At 47.1% G+C, this 20655-nt stretch overlaps 11 non-coding genes across 11 annotated transcripts; all 11 read right to left on the reverse strand.

The window, feature by feature from the left end:
- Positions 1-1451: 1451 nt before the first annotated feature.
- TRNAP-AGG (transfer RNA proline (anticodon AGG)) lies at positions 1452-1523 on the reverse strand. The gene has a single exon. It is a non-coding gene; the product is annotated as a tRNA-Pro (tRNA).
- Positions 1524-3429: 1906 nt separating this feature from the next.
- TRNAL-CAA (transfer RNA leucine (anticodon CAA)) lies at positions 3430-3541 on the reverse strand. The gene is made up of 2 exons: positions 3504-3541; positions 3430-3475 (listed from the first exon to the last, which is right to left on the reverse strand). It is a non-coding gene; the product is annotated as a tRNA-Leu (tRNA).
- Positions 3542-3829: 288 nt separating this feature from the next.
- Positions 3830-3902, reverse strand: TRNAV-AAC (transfer RNA valine (anticodon AAC)). The gene has a single exon. It is a non-coding gene; the product is annotated as a tRNA-Val (tRNA).
- A 1357-nt stretch (positions 3903-5259) lies between these two features.
- On the reverse strand, positions 5260-5331 carry TRNAS-CGA (transfer RNA serine (anticodon CGA)). The gene has a single exon. It is a non-coding gene; the product is annotated as a tRNA-Ser (tRNA).
- Positions 5332-7102: 1771 nt separating this feature from the next.
- On the reverse strand, positions 7103-7174 carry TRNAP-AGG (transfer RNA proline (anticodon AGG)). The gene has a single exon. It is a non-coding gene; the product is annotated as a tRNA-Pro (tRNA).
- Positions 7175-9080: 1906 nt separating this feature from the next.
- On the reverse strand, positions 9081-9192 carry TRNAL-CAA (transfer RNA leucine (anticodon CAA)). Its single transcript has 2 exons — positions 9155-9192; positions 9081-9126 (listed from the first exon to the last, which is right to left on the reverse strand). It is a non-coding gene; the product is annotated as a tRNA-Leu (tRNA).
- A 2725-nt stretch (positions 9193-11917) lies between these two features.
- Positions 11918-12029, reverse strand: TRNAL-CAA (transfer RNA leucine (anticodon CAA)). The gene is made up of 2 exons: positions 11992-12029; positions 11918-11963 (listed from the first exon to the last, which is right to left on the reverse strand). It is a non-coding gene; the product is annotated as a tRNA-Leu (tRNA).
- Positions 12030-12317: 288 nt separating this feature from the next.
- Positions 12318-12390, reverse strand: TRNAV-AAC (transfer RNA valine (anticodon AAC)). Its single transcript has one exon. It is a non-coding gene; the product is annotated as a tRNA-Val (tRNA).
- Positions 12391-15590: 3200 nt separating this feature from the next.
- On the reverse strand, positions 15591-15662 carry TRNAP-AGG (transfer RNA proline (anticodon AGG)). Its single transcript has one exon. It is a non-coding gene; the product is annotated as a tRNA-Pro (tRNA).
- Positions 15663-17568: 1906 nt separating this feature from the next.
- TRNAL-CAA (transfer RNA leucine (anticodon CAA)) lies at positions 17569-17680 on the reverse strand. The gene is made up of 2 exons: positions 17643-17680; positions 17569-17614 (listed from the first exon to the last, which is right to left on the reverse strand). It is a non-coding gene; the product is annotated as a tRNA-Leu (tRNA).
- Positions 17681-20405: 2725 nt separating this feature from the next.
- Positions 20406-20517, reverse strand: TRNAL-CAA (transfer RNA leucine (anticodon CAA)). The gene is made up of 2 exons: positions 20480-20517; positions 20406-20451 (listed from the first exon to the last, which is right to left on the reverse strand). It is a non-coding gene; the product is annotated as a tRNA-Leu (tRNA).
- Positions 20518-20655: the final 138 nt, after the last annotated feature.

The following is a 20655-nucleotide window of genomic DNA, read 5'->3' on the forward strand; positions in this document are numbered from 1 at the left end:
GGATTCAAACACGCTCACTCAGCGCTCGATCAGGCTCGATCAGGCGAGATTTATATGAGTGGCTCGCAGGACTGAAACACTAACCTGGGAGCCCCAGGGTGGCTAAATTCCCAGGATGGCCATTTTTGGGCAAGTCACCTCCTTTCCTCCTGCCTCAATCTAGAATTGGCTGCAAATCACAAGATAGAGTTCAATGTCCGTGTGTACTGCCTACTCCCAGATACCTCTCTGTCTTCCTTATGTAAATTAAAATTCGCAAGGGGGGACCAATGACAATCTGCTCCTCCCACATAACCAGGAAGCCCTGTTGAACATGTCTGCCTGTGTTTTTGCAGGGACAGTGCCTTCTCCGCCCAAAAGGTGGCAGGAAAGCCTCACAACAAAGATGGGATCAACTGCTTAATGAGAAACCAGCACGGCAGTTTGTGTGATGGAGTGCAAATTTAACTGAAGGTGTGCCTGAGGTGTCCCTTCCAGGAATACATGGAATTGTGATTGAGGGCCCAGCCTGATCGTTGCTGGATTTCTCGTCATATGTTACAGGTCCGTGCAAAGATTGTGGTGTGTGGGAATGCACTGCAAAAAACAGGACGATTTAAGGGTGTAAAAGAACCCACGCCTCCATGAGGCGACCAGAAGTCTCAGTTGCACTGAAGATCAAGCTCTCTTGAGTCTGGCGCCTTAGACCACTCGGCCATCCTGACAGCCCTGGGTGTGCACAGATCTGACTCTTCTGACTGCACCTGCCAATGTTTGCACTTACAACGTTCACAGCAATGTCACAAGTGTAAAGACCCCACAATACAACATGGCATGACAAAAAAAAAGCTAGGCACAAGAGCGACCACTGATGGATGCGGATTACTTTGTTTCGTCTTGCAAAAGTAAAGGAAGTTTCCCATGGATCGCTGGGTTCAAGGACCGCCTCTTCTTAAGCTTGCATTGAGATAATAAGGTTTTAGAGGGTGCACATAAAAGCAGCTCATGCACAGTGTTTCTGCCCAGTCTCGAACCGGGGACCTTTCGCGTGTTAGGCGAACGTGATGACCACTACACTACAGAAACTCACTTGCTGTGTTTTACTGTTAGAGCAAGGTTCCTCTCAAGGGTTCTCTCTACTTCTATTCTGCTGTATCAGCAGCCACTCAGAAAGCGAGGAGCAAGTGTGAAAACTGCAGAGATATCAGCCAACATACTTGCAATTAGACGTATTAAAAATTGACTTATGCAGGCATCGACAGACAAATATCTGATGCCTAAATGCCAGCAAGTACAGCTTGGGAAAGCATCACCTGGGACACACACAGACTAAGCATGAAGGCAGAAAAAGCATGGTGATCCATGTTTCTTATGAGGTTCAAAATATTTTGTGCAACAATGCGGCGAGTGTAATGAGAAATAGTCAGGCATTGTGAGTTTTGAGTAGGATTCGTATGTTTACCTCTGAAAAAGGGCTCGTCCGGGATTTGAACCCGGGACCTCTCGCACCCTAAGCGAGAATCATACCCCTAGACCAACGAGCCGAGGCACACAAGAGTCGCCTTTCGCACCGGCTCCGGGGGTTATTGGCAGCGAGTTAGTGAATGCTTCACCCAAAGCAAGCAACTGCACATGCTGCTCTCTTCTGCAATATGGTTGCTGTCTTTTCCATGGCCGTCATCGAACAAGAAATGAAAATGCCTCTATCCTTCAGACATTTTGTTTGTTCTAGGTGTATGCTCTCGGTGAGGCCAATAAAACCATTTCTGCTCTCATGCCTTGCTTTCATGAAGTAGGCCCAACCTTCAGTACACAAGGACGTGCAAACGAATAGCGCAAACTATCGTCACTTCTCTTTTTGAGCTGTCACTGATACCCCTGGAGCACAGTACGTCACGCTGGTGAGGGATAGACAGCTTCCATTATCTCAGCTTTCCTATAAATTGAGAGAGTAAATGCAAACTGTGTGAAAAACAGAAAACTGCTCTTTCTGCCCGGTCTCGAACCAGGGACCTTTCGCGTGTAAAGCGAACGTGATAACCACTACACTACAGAAACAGACACGCTTGCAGGAATCTTCTTGGCATGTAGTGGGCTGGAATGCACAGACCAAGGGCCAATGTCCATGAAGCTCAAAGTTGGACCCTCCTTACCCGATCTCTTTCTTTGGAAGAAAGGAACGAGGACCCCTTTTATTCCAAAAGGCGATTTTAAAACCATACCTGAAACCAAACTAGAAAAACACTTTGCATTTAATTTTCCTACACTGATGGTCCACCCCAGAAAAGCAGTTGCAAAGAAGTCCGGCACTGAAATTCTATACGCCAAAAGTGGGAAATAGCGTAGAGGGAAAGGAACTTTCTCACCATACACGGCGTCTTATAGCATTGAAAAGAAGAAATGGCCCTATATAATAAGAAGCCTAAAAATAATTCCACAGCATGGGCTCGTCCGGGATTTGAATCCGGGACCTCTCGCACCCGAAGCGAGAATCATACCCCTAGACCAACGAGCCTGATTTCCCAGTTGGCATTTTAAGCAATTTCTGATGCGTCTTTCAGAAACAAAGCAGGGCTATTTGGCTGCTCTCTCTCTATGTGAACCACAAAAAGTCATGTTTTCTCTCAAGGTGTTGTTTTTTTCACTCTTGCAAGGAAGGGATCAGTCGATATCCTAGCTGCCAGAGAGCAGAAAAACGGCGCTGATGAGAACTGTGGCACTTTCTGGCACTTGTACTCCTCTGCAAGTCCTGGACACTTGCCCCATAGACTTCCACCCCAGATGCAAGGGAGGGCCTGCCAATTCTTGCTCCTAAGACAGAGGCATTTGATTCTTGGATTCAAACACGCTCACTCAGCGCTCGATCAGGCTCGATCAGGCGAGATTTATATGAGTGGCTCGCAGGACTGAAACACTAACCTGGGAGCCCCAGGGTGGCTAAATTCCCAGGATGGCCATTTTTGGGCAAGTCACCTCCTTTCCTCCTGCCTCAATCTAGAATTGGCTGCAAATCACAAGATAGAGTTCAATGTCCGTGTGTACTGCCTACTCCCAGATACCTCTCTGTCTTCCTTATGTAAATTAAAATTCGCAAGGGGGGACCAATGACAATCTGCTCCTCCCACATAACCAGGAAGCCCTGTTGAACATGTCTGCCTGTGTTGTTGCAGGGACAGTGCCTTCTCCGCCCAAAAGGTGGCAGGAGAGCCTCACAACAAAGATGGGATCAACTGCTTAATGAGAAACCAGCACGGCAGTTTGTGTGATGGAGTGCAAATTTAACTGAAGGTGTGCCTGAGGTGTCCCTTCCAGGAATACATGGAATTGTGATTGAGGGCCCAGCCTGATCGTTGGTGGATTTCTCGTCATATGTTACAGGTCCGTGCAAAGATTGTGGTGTGTGGGAATGCACTGCAAAAAACAGGACGATTTAAGGGTGTAAAAGAAACCTGTCAGAAGTGGGATTTGAACCCACGCCTCCATGAGGAGACCAGAAGTCTCAGTTGCACTGAAGATCAAGCTCTCTTGAGTCTGGCGCCTTAGACCACTCGGCCATCCTGACAGCCCTGGGTGTGCACAGATCTGACTCTTCTGACTGCACCTGCCAATGTTTGCACTTACAACGTTCACAGCAATGTCACAAGTGTAAAGACCCCACAATACAACATGGCATGACAAAAAAAAAGCTAGGCACAAGAGCGACCACTGATGGATGCGGATTACTTTGTTTCGTCTTGCAAAAGTAAAGGAAGTTTCCCATGGCTCGCTGGGTTCAAGGACCGCCTCTTCTTAAGCTTGCATTGAGATAATAAGGTTTTAGAGGGTGCACATAAAAGCAGCTCATGCACAGTGTTTCTGCCCGGTCTCGAACCAGGGACCTTTCGCGTGTTAGGCGAACGTGATGACCACTACACTACAGAAACTCACTTGCTGTGTTTTACTGTTAGAGCAAGGTTCCTCTCAAGGGTTCTCTCTACTTCTATTCTGCTGTATCAGCAGCCACTCAGAAAGCGAGGAACAAGTGTGAAAACTGCAGAGATATCAGCCAACATACTTGCAATTAGACGTATTAAAAATTGACTTATGCAGGCATCGACAGACAAATATCTGATGCCTAAATGCCAGCAAGTACAGCTTGGGAAAGCATCACCTGGGACACACACAGACTAAGCATGAAGGCAGAAAAAGCACGGTGATCCATGTTTCTTATGAGGTTCAAAATATTTTGTGCAACAATGCGGCGAGTGTAATGAGAAATAGTCAGGCATTGTGAGTTTTGAGTAGGATTCGTATGTTTACCTCTGAAAAAGGGCTCGTCCAGGATTTGAACCCGGGACCTCTCACACCCTAATCGAGAATCATACCCCTAGACCAACGAGCCGAGGCACACAAGATTCGCCTTTCGCACCGGCTCTGGGGGTTATTGGCAGCGAGTTAGTGAATGCTTCACCCAAAGCAAGCAACTGCACATGCTGCTCTCTTCTGCAATATGGTTGCTGTCTTTTCCATGGCCGTCATCGAACAAGAAATGAAAATGCCTCTATCCTTCAGACATTTTGTTTGTTCTAGGTGTATGCTCTCGGTGAGGTCAATAAAACCATTTCTGCTCTCATGCCTTGCTTTCATGAAGTAGGCCCAACCTTCAGTACACAAGGACGTGCAAACGAATAGCGCAAACTATCGTCACTTCTCTTTTTGAGCTGTCACTGATACCCCTGGAGCACAGTACGTCACGCTGGTGAGGGATAGACAGCTTCCATTATCTCAGCTTTCCTATAAATTGAGAGAGTAAATGCAAACTGTGTGAAAAACAGAAAATTGCTCTTTCTGCCCGGTCTCGAACCAGGGACCTTTCGCGTGTAAAGCGAACGTGATAACCACTACACTACAGAAACAGACACGCTTGCAGGAATCTTCTTGGCATGTAGTGGGCTGGAATGCACAGACCAAGGGCCAATGTCCATGAAGCTCAAAGTTGGACCCTCCTTACCCGATCTCTTTCTTTGGAAGAAAGCAACGAGGACCCCTTTTATTCCAAAAGGCGATTTTAAAACCATACCTGAAACCACACTAGAAAAACACTTTGCATTTAATTTTCCTACACTGATGGTCCACCCCAGAAAAGCAGTTGCAAAGAAGTCCGGCACTGAAATTCTATACGCCAAAAGTGGGAAATAGCGTAGAGGGAAAGGAACTTTCTCACCATACACGGCGTCTTATAGCATTGAAAAGAAGAAATGGCCCTATATAATAAGAAGCCTAAAAATAATTCCACAGCATGGGCTCGTCCGGGATTTGAATCCGGGACCTCTCGCACTCGAAGCGAGAATCATACCCCTAGACCAACGAGCCTGATTCCCCAGTTGGCATTTTAAGCAATTTCTGATGCGTCTTTCAGAAACAAAGCAGGGCTATTTGGCTGCTCTCTCTCTATGTGAACCACAAAAAGTCATGTTTTCTCTCAAGGTGTTGTTTTTTTCACTCTTGCAAGGAAGGGATCAGTCGATATCCTAGCTGCCAGAGAGCAGAAAAAAGGCGCTGATGAGAACTGTGGCACTTTCTGGCACTTGTACTCCTCTGCAAGTCCTGGACACTTGCCCCATAGACTTCCACCCCAGATGCAAGGGAGGGCCTGCCAATTCTTGCTCCTAAGACAGAGGCATTTGATTCTTGGATTCAAACACGCTCACTCAGCGCTCGATCAGGCTCGATCAGGCGAGATTTATATGAGTGGCTCGCAGGACTGAAACACTAACCTGGGAGCCCCAGGGTGGCTAAATTCCCAGGATGGCCATTTTTGGGCAAGTCACCTCCTTTCCTCCTGCCTCAATCTAGAATTGGCTGCAAATCATAAGATAGAGTTCAATGTCCGTGTGTACTGCCTACTCCCAGATACCTCTCTGTCTTCCTTATGTAAATTAAAATTCGCAAGGGGGGACCAATGACAATCTGCTCCTCCCACATAACCAGGAAGCCCTGTTGAACATGTCTGCCTGTGTTTTTGCAGGGACAGTGCCTTCTCCGCCCAAAAGGTGGCAGGAAAGCCTCACAACAAAGATGGGATCAACTGCTTAATGAGAAACCAGCACGGCAGTTTGTGTGATGGAGTGCAAATTTAACTGAAGGTGTGCCTGAGGTGTCCCTTCCAGGAATACATGGAATTGTGATTGAGGGCCCAGCCTGATCGTTGCTGGATTTCTCGTCATATGTTACAGGTCCGTGCAAAGATTGTGGTGTGTGGGAATGCACTGCAAAAAACAGGACGATTTAAGGGTGTAAAAGAACCCACGCCTCCATGAGGCGACCAGAAGTCTCAGTTGCACTGAAGATCAAGCTCTCTTGAGTCTGGCGCCTTAGACCACTCGGCCATCCTGACAGCCCTGGGTGTGCACAGATCTGACTCTTCTGACTGCACCTGCCAATGTTTGCACTTACAACGTTCACAGCAATGTCACAAGTGTAAAGACCCCACAATACAACATGGCATGACAAAAAAAAAGCTAGGCACAAGAGCGACCACTGATGGATGCGGATTACTTTGTTTCGTCTTGCAAAAGTAAAGGAAGTTTCCCATGGATCGCTGGGTTCAAGGACCGCCTCTTCTTAAGCTTGCATTGAGATAATAAGGTTTTAGAGGGTGCACATAAAAGCAGCTCATGCACAGTGTTTCTGCCCAGTCTCGAACCGGGGACCTTTCGCGTGTTAGGCGAACGTGATGACCACTACACTACAGAAACTCACTTGCTGTGTTTTACTGTTAGAGCAAGGTTCCTCTCAAGGGTTCTCTCTACTTCTATTCTGCTGTATCAGCAGCCACTCAGAAAGCGAGGAGCAAGTGTGAAAACTGCAGAGATATCAGCCAACATACTTGCAATTAGACGTATTAAAAATTGACTTATGCAGGCATCGACAGACAAATATCTGATGCCTAAATGCCAGCAAGTACAGCTTGGGAAAGCATCACCTGGGACACACACAGACTAAGCATGAAGGCAGAAAAAGCATGGTGATCCATGTTTCTTATGAGGTTCAAAATATTTTGTGCAACAATGCGGCGAGTGTAATGAGAAATAGTCAGGCATTGTGAGTTTTGAGTAGGATTCGTATGTTTACCTCTGAAAAAGGGCTCGTCCGGGATTTGAACCCGGGACCTCTCGCACCCTAAGCGAGAATCATACCCCTAGACCAACGAGCCGAGGCACACAAGAGTCGCCTTTCGCACCGGCTCCGGGGGTTATTGGCAGCGAGTTAGTGAATGCTTCACCCAAAGCAAGCAACTGCACATGCTGCTCTCTTCTGCAATATGGTTGCTGTCTTTTCCATGGCCGTCATCGAACAAGAAATGAAAATGCCTCTATCCTTCAGACATTTTGTTTGTTCTAGGTGTATGCTCTCGGTGAGGCCAATAAAACCATTTCTGCTCTCATGCCTTGCTTTCATGAAGTAGGCCCAACCTTCAGTACACAAGGACGTGCAAACGAATAGCGCAAACTATCGTCACTTCTCTTTTTGAGCTGTCACTGATACCCCTGGAGCACAGTACGTCACGCTGGTGAGGGATAGACAGCTTCCATTATCTCAGCTTTCCTATAAATTGAGAGAGTAAATGCAAACTGTGTGAAAAACAGAAAACTGCTCTTTCTGCCCGGTCTCGAACCAGGGACCTTTCGCGTGTAAAGCGAACGTGATAACCACTACACTACAGAAACAGACACGCTTGCAGGAATCTTCTTGGCATGTAGTGGGCTGGAATGCACAGACCAAGGGCCAATGTCCATGAAGCTCAAAGTTGGACCCTCCTTACCCGATCTCTTTCTTTGGAAGAAAGGAACGAGGACCCCTTTTATTCCAAAAGGCGATTTTAAAACCATACCTGAAACCACACTAGAAAAACACTTTGCATTTAATTTTCCTACACTGATGGTCCACCCCAGAAAAGCAGTTGCAAAGAAGTCCGGCACTGAAATTCTATACGTCAAAAGTGGGAAATAGCGTAGAGGGAAAGGAACTTTCTCACCATACACGGCGTCTTATAGCATTGAAAAGAAGAAATGGCCCTATATAATAAGCAGCCTAAAAATAATTCCACAGCATGGGCTCGTCCGGGATTTGAATCCGGGACCTCTCGCACCCGAAGCGAGAATCATACCCCTAGACCAACGAGCCTGATTCCCCAGTCGGCATTTTAAGCAATTTCTGATGCGTCTTTCAGAAACAAAGCAGGGCTATTTGGCTGCTCTCTCTCTATGTGAACCACAAAAAGTCATGTTTTCTCTCAAGGTGTTGTTTTTTTCACTCTTGCAAGGAAGGGATCAGTCGATATCCTAGCTGCCAGAGAGCAGAAAAAAGGCGCTGATGAGAACTGTGGCACTTTCTGGCACTTGTACTCCTCTGCAAGTCCTGGACACTTGCCCCATAGACTTCCACCCCAGATGCAAGGGAGGGCCTGCCAATTCTTGCTCCTAAGACAGAGGCATTTGATTCTTGGATTCAAACACGCTCACTCAGCGCTCGATCAGGCTCGATCAGGCGAGATTTATATGAGTGGCTCGCAGGACTGAAACACTAACCTGGGAGCCCCAGGGTGGCTGAATTCCCAGGATGGCCATTTTTGGGCAAGTCACCTCCTTTCCTCCTGCCTCAATCTAGAATTGGCTGCAAATCACAAGATAGAGTTCAATGTCCGTGTGTACTGCCTACTCCCAGATACCTCTCTGTCTTCCTTATGTAAATTAAAATTCGCAAGGGGGGACCAATGACAATCTGCTCCTCCCACATAACCAGGAAGCCCTGTTGAACATGTCTGCCTGTGTTGTTGCAGGGACAGTGCCTTCTCCGCCCAAAAGGTGGCAGGAGAGCCTCACAACAAAGATGGGATCAACTGCTTAATGAGAAACCAGCACGGCAGTTTGTGTGATGGAGTGCAAATTTAACTGAAGGTGTGCCTGAGGTGTCCCTTCCAGGAATACATGGAATTGTGATTGAGGGCCCAGCCTGATCGTTGCTGGATTTCTCGTCATATGTTACAGGTCCGTGCAAAGATTGTGGTGTGTGGGAATGCACTGCAAAAAACAGGACGATTTAAGGGTGTAAAAGAAACCTGTCAGAAGTGGGATTTGAACCCACGCCTCCATGAGGAGACCAGAAGTCTCAGTTGCACTGAAGATCAAGCTCTCTTGAGTCTGGCGCCTTAGACCACTCGGCCATCCTGACAGCCCTGGGTATGCACAGATCTGACTCTTCTGACTGCACCTGCCAATGTTTGCACTTACAACGTTCACAGCAATGTCACAAGTGTAAAGACCCCACAATACAACATGGCATGACAAAAAAAAAGCTAGGCACAAGAGAGACCACTGATGGATGCGGATTACTTTGTTTCGTCTTGCAAAAGTAAAGGAAGTTTCCCATGGCTCGCTGGGTTCAAGGACCGCCTCTTCTTAAGCTTGCATTGAGATAATAAGGTTTTAGAGGGTGCACATAAAAGCAGCTCATGCACAGTGTTTCTGCCCGGTCTCGAACCGGGGACCTTTCGCGTGTTAGGTGAACGTGATGACCACTACACTACAGAAACTCACTTGCTGTGTTTTACTGTTAGAGCAAGGTTCCTCTCAAGGGTTCTCTCTACTTCTATTCTGCTGTATCAGCAGCCACTCAGAAAGCGAGGAACAAGTGTGAAAACTGCAGAGATATCAGCCAACATACTTGCAATTAGACGTATTAAAAATTGACTTATGCAGGCATCGACAGACAAATATCTGATGCCTAAATGCCAGCAAGTACAGCTTGGGAAAGCATCACCTGGGACACACACAGACTAAGCATGAAGGCAGAAAAAGCACGGTGATCCATGTTTCTTATGAGGTTCAAAATATTTTGTGCAACAATGCGGCGAGTGTAATGAGAAATAGTCAGGCATTGTGAGTTTTGAGTAGGATTCGTATGTTTACCTCTGAAAAAGGGCTCGTCCGGGATTTGAACCCGGGACCTCTCGCACCCTAATCGAGAATCATACCCCTAGACCAACGAGCCGAGGCACACAAGAGTCGCCTTTCGCACCGGCTCCGGGGGTTATTGGCAGCGAGTTAGTGAATGCTTCACCCAAAGCAAGCAACTGCACATGCTGCTCTCTTCTGCAATATGGTTGCTGTCTTTTCCATGGCCGTCATCGAACAAGAAATGAAAATGCCTCTATCCTTCAGACATTTTGTTTGTTCTAGGTGTATGCTCTCGGTGAGGTCAATAAAACCATTTCTGCTCTCATGCCTTGCTTTCATGAAGTAGGCCCAACCTTCAGTACACAAGGACGTGCAAACGAATAGCGCAAACTATCGTCACTTCTCTTTTTGAGCTGTCACTGATACCCCTGGAGCACAGTACGTCACGCTGGTGAGGGATAGACAGCTTCCATTATCTCAGCTTTCCTATAAATTGAGAGAGTAAATGCAAACTGTGTGAAAAACAGAAAACTGCTCTTTCTGCCCGGTCTCGAACCAGGGACCTTTCGCGTGTAAAGCGAACGTGATAACCACTACACTACAGAAACAGACACGCTTGCAGGAATCTTCTTGGCATGTAGTGGGCTGGAATGCACAGACCAAGGGCCAATGTCCATGAAGCTCAAAGTTGGACCCTCCTTACCCGATCTCTTTCTTTGGAAGAAAGGAACGAGGACCCCTTTTATTCCAAAAGGCGATTTTAAAACCATACCTGAAACCACACTAGAAAAACACTTTGCATTTAATTTTCCTACACTGATGGTCCACCCCAGAAAAGCAGTTGCAAAGAAGTCCGGCACTGAAATTCTATATGCCAAAAGTGGGAAATAGCGTAGAGGGAAAGGAACTTTCTCACCATACACGGCGTCTTATAGCATTGAAAAGAAGAAATGGCCCTATATAATAAGAAGCCTAAAAATAATTCCACAGCATGGGCTCGTCCGGGATTTGAATCCGGGACCTCTCGCACCCGAAGCGAGAATCATACCCCTAGACCAACGAGCCTGATTCCCCAGTTGGCATTTTAAGCAATTTCTGATGCGTCTTTCAGAAACAAAGCAGGGCTATTTGGCTGCTCTCTCTCTATGTGAACCACAAAAAGTCATGTTTTCTCTCAAGGTGTTGTTTTTTTCACTCTTGCAAGGAAGGGATCAGTCGATATCCTAGCTGCCAGAGAGCAGAAAAAAGGCGCTGATGAGAACTGTGGCACTTTCTGGCACTTGTACTCCTCTGCAAGTCCTGGACACTTGCCCCATAGACTTCCACCCCAGATGCAAGGGAGGGCCTGCCAATTCTTGCTCCTAAGACAGAGGCATTTGATTCTTGGATTCAAACACGCTCACTCAGCGCTCGATCAGGCTCGATCAGGCGAGATTTATATGAGTGGCTCGCAGGACTGAAACACTAACCTGGGAGCCCCAGGGTGGCTAAATTCCCAGGATGGCCATTTTTGGGCAAGTCACCTCCTTTCCTCCTGCCTCAATCTAGAATTGGCTGCAAATCACAAGATAGAGTTCAATGTCCGTGTGTACTGCCTACTCCCAGATACCTCTCTGTCTTCCTTATGTAAATTAAAATTCGCAAGGGGGGACCAATGACAATCTGCTCCTCCCACATAACCAGGAAGCCCTGTTGAACATGTCTGCCTGTGTTGTTGCAGGGACAGTGCCTTCTCCGCCCAAAAGGTGGCAGGAGAGCCTCACAACAAAGATGGGATCAACTGCTTAATGAGAAACCAGCACGGCAGTTTGTGTGATGGAGTGCAAATTTAACTGAAGGTGTGCCTGAGGTGTCCCTTCCAGGAATACATGGAATTGTGATTGAGGGCCCAGCCTGATCGTTGGTGGATTTCTCGTCATATGTTACAGGTCCGTGCAAAGATTGTGGTGTGTGGGAATGCACTGCAAAAAACAGGACGATTTAAGGGTGTAAAAGAAACCTGTCAGAAGTGGGATTTGAACCCACGCCTCCATGAGGAGACCAGAAGTCTCAGTTGCACTGAAGATCAAGCTCTCTTGAGTCTGGCGCCTTAGACCACTCGGCCATCCTGACAGCCCTGGGTGTGCACAGATCTGACTCTTCTGACTGCACCTGCCAATGTTTGCACTTACAACGTTCACAGCAATGTCACAAGTGTAAAGACCCCACAATACAACATGGCATGACAAAAAAAAAGCTAGGCACAAGAGCGACCACTGATGGATGCGGATTACTTTGTTTCGTCTTGCAAAAGTAAAGGAAGTTTCCCATGGCTCGCTGGGTTCAAGGACCGCCTCTTCTTAAGCTTGCATTGAGATAATAAGGTTTTAGAGGGTGCACATAAAAGCAGCTCATGCACAGTGTTTCTGCCCGGTCTCGAACCGGGGACCTTTCGCATGTTAGGCGAACGTGATGACCACTACACTACAGAAACTCACTTGCTGTGTTTTACTGTTAGAGCAAGGTTCCTCTCAAGGGTTCTCTCTACTTCTATTCTGCTGTATCAGCAGCCACTCAGAAAGCGAGGAACAAGTGTGAAAACTGCAGAGATATCAGCCAACATACTTGCAATTAGACGTATTAAAAATTGACTTATGCAGGCATCGACAGACAAATATCTGATGCCTAAATGCCAGCAAGTACAGCTTGGGAAAGCATCACCTGGGACACACACAGACTAAGCATGAAGGCAGAAAAAGCACGGTGATCCATGTTTCTTATGAGGTTCAAAATATTTTGTGCAACAATGCGGCGAGTGTAATGAGAAATAGTCAGGCATTGTCAGTTTTGAGTAGGATTCGTATGTTTACCTCTGAAAAAGGGCTCGTCCGGGATTTGAACCCGGGACCTCTCGCACCCTAATCGAGAATCATACCCCTAGACCAACGAGCCGAGGAACACAAGAGTCGCCTTTCGCGCCGGCTCCGGGGGTTATTGGCAGCGAGTTAGTGAATGCTTCACCCAAAGCAAGCAACTGCACATGCTGCTCTCTTCTGCAATATGGTTGCTGTCTTTTCCATGGCCGTCATCGAACAAGAAATGAAAATGCCTCTATCCTTCAGACATTTTGTTTGTTCTAGGTGTATGCTCTCGGTGAGGTCAATAAAACCATTTCTGCTCTCATGCCTTGCTTTCATGAAGTAGGCCCAACCTTCAGTACACAAGGACGTGCAAACGAATAGCGCAAACTATCGTCACTTCTCTTTTTGAGCTGTCACTGATACCCCTGGAGCACAGTACATCACGCTGGTGAGGGATAGACAGCTTCCATTATCTCAGCTTTCCTATAAATTGAGAGAGTAAATGCAAACTGTGTGAAAAACAGAAAACTGCTCTTTCTGCCCGGTCTCGAACCAGGGACCTTTCGCGTGTAAAGCGAACGTGATAACCACTACACTACAGAAACAGACACGCTTGCAGGAATCTTCTTGGCATGTAGTGGGCTGGAATGCACAGACCAAGGGCCAATGTCCATGAAGCTCAAAGTTGGACCCTCCTTACCCGATCTCTTTCTTTGGAAGAAAGGAACGAGGACCCCTTTTATTCCAAAAGGCGATTTTAAAACCATACCTGAAACCACACTAGAAAAACACTTTGCATTTAATTTTCCTACACTGATGGTCCACCCCAGAAAAGCAGTTGCAAAGAAGTCCGGCACTGAAATTCTATACGCCAAAAGTGGGAAATAGCGTAGAGGGAAAGGAACTTTCTCACCATACACGGCGTCTTATAGCATTGAAAAGAAGAAATGGCCCTATATAATAAGAAGCCTAAAAATAATTCCACAGCATGGGCTCGTCCGGGATTTGAATCCGGGACCTCTCGCACCCGAAGCGAGAATCATACCCCTAGACCAACGAGCCTGATTCCCCAGTTGGCATTTTAAGCAATTTCTGATGCGTCTTTCAGAAACAAAGCAGGGCTATTTGGCTGCTCTCTCTCTATGTGAACCACAAAAAGTCATGTTTTCTCTCAAGGTGTTGTTTTTTTCACTCTTGCAAGGAAGGGATCAGTCGATATCCTAGCTGCCAGAGAGCAGAAAAAAGGCGCTGATGAGAACTGTGGCACTTTCTGGCACTTGTACTCCTCTGCAAGTCCTGGACACTTGCCCCATAGACTTCCACCCCAGATGCAAGGGAGGGCCTGCCAATTCTTGCTCCTAAGACAGAGGCATTTGATTCTTGGATTCAAACACGCTCACTCAGCGCTCGATCAGGCTCGATCAGGCGAGATTTATATGAGTGGCTCGCAGGACTGAAACACTAACCTGGGAGCCCCAGGGTGGCTAAATTCCCAGGATGGCCATTTTTGGGCAAGTCACCTCCTTTCCTCCTGCCTCAATCTAGAATTGGCTGCAAATCACAAGATAGAGTTCAATGTCCGTGTGTACTGCCTACTCCCAGATACCTCTCTGTCTTCCTTATGTAAATTAAAATTCGCAAGGGGGGACCAATGACAATCTGCTCCTCCCACATAACCAGGAAGCCCTGTTGAACATGTCTGCCTGTGTTTTTGCAGGGACAGTGCCTTCTCCGCCCAAAAGGTGGCAGGAAAGCCTCACAACAAAGATGGGATCAACTGCTTAATGAGAAACCAGCACGGCAGTTTGTGTGATGGAGTGCAAATTTAACTGAAGGTGTGCCTGAGGTGTCCCTTCCAGGAATACATGGAATTGTGATTGAGGGCCCAGCCTGATCGTTGCTGGATTTCTCGTCATATGTTACAGGTCCGTGCAAAGATTGTGGTGTGTGGGAATGCACTGCAAAAAACAGGACGATTTAAGGGTGTAAAAGAACCCACGCCTCCATGAGGCGACCAGAAGTCTCAGTTGCACTGAAGATCAAGCTCTCTTGAGTCTGGCGCCTTAGACCACTCGGCCATCCTGACAGCCCTGGGTGTGCACAGATCTGACTCTTCTGACTGCACCTGCCAATGTTTGCACTTACAACGTTCACAGCAATGTCACAAGTGTAAAGACCCCACAATACAACATGGCATGACAAAAAAAAAGCTAGGCACAAGAGCGACCACTGATGGATGCGGATTACTTTGTTTCGTCTTGCAAAAGTAAAGGAAGTTTCCCATGGATCGCTGGGTTCAAGGACCGCCTCTTCTTAAGCTTGCATTGAGATAATAAGGTTTTAGAGGGTGCACATAAAAGCAGCTCATGCACAGTGTTTCTGCCCAGTCTCGAACCGGGGACCTTTCGCGTGTTAGGCGAACGTGATGACCACTACACTACAGAAACTCACTTGCTGTGTTTTACTGTTAGAGCAAGGTTCCTCTCAAGGGTTCTCTCTACTTCTATTCTGCTGTATCAGCAGCCACTCAGAAAGCGAGGAGCAAGTGTGAAAACTGCAGAGATATCAGCCAACATACTTGCAATTAGACGTATTAAAAATTGACTTATGCAGGCATCGACAGACAAATATCTGATGCCTAAATGCCAGCAAGTACAGCTTGGGAAAGCATCACCTGGGACACACACAGACTAAGCATGAAGGCAGAAAAAGCATGGTGATCCATGTTTCTTATGAGGTTCAAAATATTTTGTGCAACAATGCGGCGAGTGTAATGAGAAATAGTCAGGCATTGTGAGTTTTGAGTAGGATTCGTATGTTTACCTCTGAAAAAGGGCTCGTCCGGGATTTGAACCCGGGACCTCTCGCACCCTAAGCGAGAATCATACCCCTAGACCAACGAGCCGAGGCACACAAGAGTCGCCTTTCGCACCGGCTCCGGGGGTTATTGGCAGCGAGTTAGTGAATGCTTCACCCAAAGCAAGCAACTGCACATGCTGCTCTCTTCTGCAATATGGTTGCTGTCTTTTCCATGGCCGTCATCGAACAAGAAATGAAAATGCCTCTATCCTTCAGACATTTTGTTTGTTCTAGGTGTATGCTCTCGGTGAGGCCAATAAAACCATTTCTGCTCTCATGCCTTGCTTTCATGAAGTAGGCCCAACCTTCAGTACACAAGGACGTGCAAACGAATAGCGCAAACTATCGTCACTTCTCTTTTTGAGCTGTCACTGATACCCCTGGAGCACAGTACGTCACGCTGGTGAGGGATAGACAGCTTCCATTATCTCAGCTTTCCTATAAATTGAGAGAGTAAATGCAAACTGTGTGAAAAACAGAAAACTGCTCTTTCTGCCCGGTCTCGAACCAGGGACCTTTCGCGTGTAAAGCGAACGTGATAACCACTACACTACAGAAACAGACACGCTTGCAGGAATCTTCTTGGCATGTAGTGGGCTGGAATGCACAGACCAAGGGCCAATGTCCATGAAGCTCAAAGTTGGACCCTCCTTACCCGATCTCTTTCTTTGGAAGAAAGGAACGAGGACCCCTTTTATTCCAAAAGGCGATTTTAAAACCATACCTGAAACCACACTAGAAAAACACTTTGCATTTAATTTTCCTACACTGATGGTCCACCCCAGAAAAGCAGTTGCAAAGAAGTCCGGCACTGAAATTCTATACGTCAAAAGTGGGAAATAGCGTAGAGGGAAAGGAACTTTCTCACCATACACGGCGTCTTATAGCATTGAAAAGAAGAAATGGCCCTATATAATAAGCAGCCTAAAAATAATTCCACAGCATGGGCTCGTCCGGGATTTGAATCCGGGACCTCTCGCACCCGAAGCGAGAATCATACCCCTAGACCAACGAGCCTGATTCCCCAGTCGGCATTTTAAGCAATTTCTGATGCGTCTTTCAGAAACAAAGCAGGGCTATTTGGCTGCTCTCTCTCTATGTGAACCACAAAAAGTCATGTTTTCTCTCAAGGTGTTGTTTTTTTCACTCTTGCAAGGAAGGGATCAGTCGATATCCTAGCTGCCAGAGAGCAGAAAAAAGGCGCTGATGAGAACTGTGGCACTTTCTGGCACTTGTACTCCTCTGCAAGTCCTGGACACTTGCCCCATAGACTTCCACCCCAGATGCAAGGGAGGGCCTGCCAATTCTTGCTCCTAAGACAGAGGCATTTGATTCTTGGATTCAAACACGCTCACTCAGCGCTCGATCAGGCTCGATCAGGCGAGATTTATATGAGTGGCTCGCAGGACTGAAACACTAACCTGGGAGCCCCAGGGTGGCTGAATTCCCAGGATGGCCATTTTTGGGCAAGTCACCTCCTTTCCTCCTGCCTCAATCTAGAATTGGCTGCAAATCACAAGATAGAGTTCAATGTCCGTGTGTACTGCCTACTCCCAGATACCTCTCTGTCTTCCTTATGTAAATTAAAATTCGCAAGGGGGGACCAATGACAATCTGCTCCTCCCACATAACCAGGAAGCCCTGTTGAACATGTCTGCCTGTGTTGTTGCAGGGACAGTGCCTTCTCCGCCCAAAAGGTGGCAGGAGAGCCTCACAACAAAGATGGGATCAACTGCTTAATGAGAAACCAGCACGGCAGTTTGTGTGATGGAGTGCAAATTTAACTGAAGGTGTGCCTGAGGTGTCCCTTCCAGGAATACATGGAATTGTGATTGAGGGCCCAGCCTGATCGTTGCTGGATTTCTCGTCATATGTTACAGGTCCGTGCAAAGATTGTGGTGTGTGGGAATGCACTGCAAAAAACAGGACGATTTAAGGGTGTAAAAGAAACCTGTCAGAAGTGGGATTTGAACCCACGCCTCCATGAGGAGACCAGAAGTCTCAGTTGCACTGAAGATCAAGCTCTCTTGAGTCTGGCGCCTTAGACCACTCGGCCATCCTGACAGCCCTGGGTATGCACAGATCTGACTCTTCTGACTGCACCTGCCAATGTTTGCACTTACAACGTTCACAGCAATGTCACAAGTGTAAAGACCCCACAATACAACATGGCATGACAAAAAAAAAGCTAGGCACAAGAGAGACCACTGATGGATGCGGATTACTTTGTTTCGTCTTGCAAAAGTAAAGGAAGTTTCCCATGGCTCGCTGGGTTCAAGGACCGCCTCTTCTTAAGCTTGCATTGAGATAATAAGGTTTTAGAGGGTGCACATAAAAGCAGCTCATGCACAGTGTTTCTGCCCGGTCTCGAACCGGGGACCTTTCGCGTGTTAGGTGAACGTGATGACCACTACACTACAGAAACTCACTTGCTGTGTTTTACTGTTAGAGCAAGGTTCCTCTCAAGGGTTCTCTCTACTTCTATTCTGCTGTATCAGCAGCCACTCAGAAAGCGAGGAACAAGTGTGAAAACTGCAGAGATATCAGCCAACATACTTGCAATTAGACGTATTAAAAATTGACTTATGCAGGCATCGACAGACAAATATCTGATGCCTAAATGCCAGCAAGTACAGCTTGGGAAAGCATCACCTGGGACACACACAGACTAAGCATGAAGGCAGAAAAAGCACGGTGATCCATGTTTCTTATGAGGTTCAAAATATTTTGTGCAACAATGCGGCGAGTGTAATGAGAAATAGTCAGGCATTGTGAGTTTTGAGTAGGATTCGTATGTTTACCTCTGAAAAAGGGCTCGTCCGGGATTTGAACCCGGGACCTCTCGCACCCTAATCGAGAATCATACCCCTAGACCAACGAGCCGAGGCACACAAGAGTCGCCTTTCGCACCGGCTCCGGGGGTTATTGGCAGCGAGTTAGTGAATGCTTCACCCAAAGCAAGCAACTGCACATGCTGCTCTCTTCTGCAATATGGTTGCTGTCTTTTCCATGGCCGTCATCGAACAAGAAATGAAAATGCCTCTATCCTTCAGACATTTTGTTTGTTCTAGGTGTATGCTCTCGGTGAGGTCAATAAAACCATTTCTGCTCTCATGCCTTGCTTTCATGAAGTAGGCCCAACCTTCAGTACACAAGGACGTGCAAACGAATAGCGCAAACTATCGTCACTTCTCTTTTTGAGCTGTCACTGATACCCCTGGAGCACAGTACGTCACGCTGGTGAGGGATAGACAGCTTCCATTATCTCAGCTTTCCTATAAATTGAGAGAGTAAATGCAAACTGTGTGAAAAACAGAAAACTGCTCTTTCTGCCCGGTCTCGAACCAGGGACCTTTCGCGTGTAAAGCGAACGTGATAACCACTACACTACAGAAACAGACACGCTTGCAGGAATCTTCTTGGCATGTAGTGGGCTGGAATGCACAGACCAAGGGCCAATGTCCATGAAGCTCAAAGTTGGACCCTCCTTACCCGATCTCTTTCTTTGGAAGAAAGGAACGAGGACCCCTTTTATTCCAAAAGGCGATTTTAAAACCATACCTGAAACCACACTAGAAAAACACTTTGCATTTAATTTTCCTACACTGATGGTCCACCCCAGAAAAGCAGTTGCAAAGAAGTCCGGCACTGAAATTCTATATGCCAAAAGTGGGAAATAGCGTAGAGGGAAAGGAACTTTCTCACCATACACGGCGTCTTATAGCATTGAAAAGAAGAAATGGCCCTATATAATAAGAAGCCTAAAAATAATTCCACAGCATGGGCTCGTCCGGGATTTGAATCCGGGACCTCTCGCACCCGAAGCGAGAATCATACCCCTAGACCAACGAGCCTGATTCCCCAGTTGGCATTTTAAGCAATTTCTGATGCGTCTTTCAGAAACAAAGCAGGGCTATTTGGCTGCTCTCTCTCTATGTGAACCACAAAAAGTCATGTTTTCTCTCAAGGTGTTGTTTTTTTCACTCTTGCAAGGAAGGGATCAGTCGATATCCTAGCTGCCAGAGAGCAGAAAAAAGGCGCTGATGAGAACTGTGGCACTTTCTGGCACTTGTACTCCTCTGCAAGTCCTGGACACTTGCCCCATAGACTTCCACCCCAGATGCAAGGGAGGGCCTGCCAATTCTTGCTCCTAAGACAGAGGCATTTGATTCTTGGATTCAAACACGCTCACTCAGCGCTCGATCAGGCTCGATCAGGCGAGATTTATATGAGTGGCTCGCAGGACTGAAACACTAACCTGGGAGCCCCAGGGTGGCTAAATTCCCAGGATGGCCATTTTTGGGCAAGTCACCTCCTTTCCTCCTGCCTCAATCTAGAATTGGCTGCAAATCACAAGATAGAGTTCAATGTCCGTGTGTACTGCCTACTCCCAGATACCTCTCTGTCTTCCTTATGTAAATTAAAATTCGCAAGGGGGGACCAATGACAATCTGCTCCTCCCACATAACCAGGAAGCCCTGTTGAACATGTCTGCCTGTGTTGTTGCAGGGACAGTGCCTTCTCCGCCCAAAAGGTGGCAGGAGAGCCTCACAACAAAGATGGGATCAACTGCTTAATGAGAAACCAGCACGGCAGTTTGTGTGATGGAGTGCAAATTTAACTGAAGGTGTGCCTGAGGTGTCCCTTCCAGGAATACATGGAATTGTGATTGAGGGCCCAGCCTGATCGTTGGTGGATTTCTCGTCATATGTTACAGGTCCGTGCAAAGATTGTGGTGTGTGGGAATGCACTGCAAAAAACAGGACGATTTAAGGGTGTAAAAGAAACCTGTCAGAAGTGGGATTTGAACCCACGCCTCCATGAGGAGACCAGAAGTCTCAGTTGCACTGAAGATCAAGCTCTCTTGAGTCTGGCGCCTTAGACCACTCGGCCATCCTGACAGCCCTGGGTGTGCACAGATCTGACTCTTCTGACTGCACCTGCCAATGTTTGCACTTACAACGTTCACAGCAATGTCACAAGTGTAAAGACCCCACAATACAACATGGCATGACAAAAAAAAAGCTAGGCACAAGAGC

This window comes from Triturus cristatus, chromosome 10 (assembly GCF_964204655.1).
Source record: "Triturus cristatus chromosome 10, aTriCri1.1, whole genome shotgun sequence".
Taxonomy (NCBI): Eukaryota; Metazoa; Chordata; class Amphibia; order Caudata; family Salamandridae; genus Triturus; species Triturus cristatus.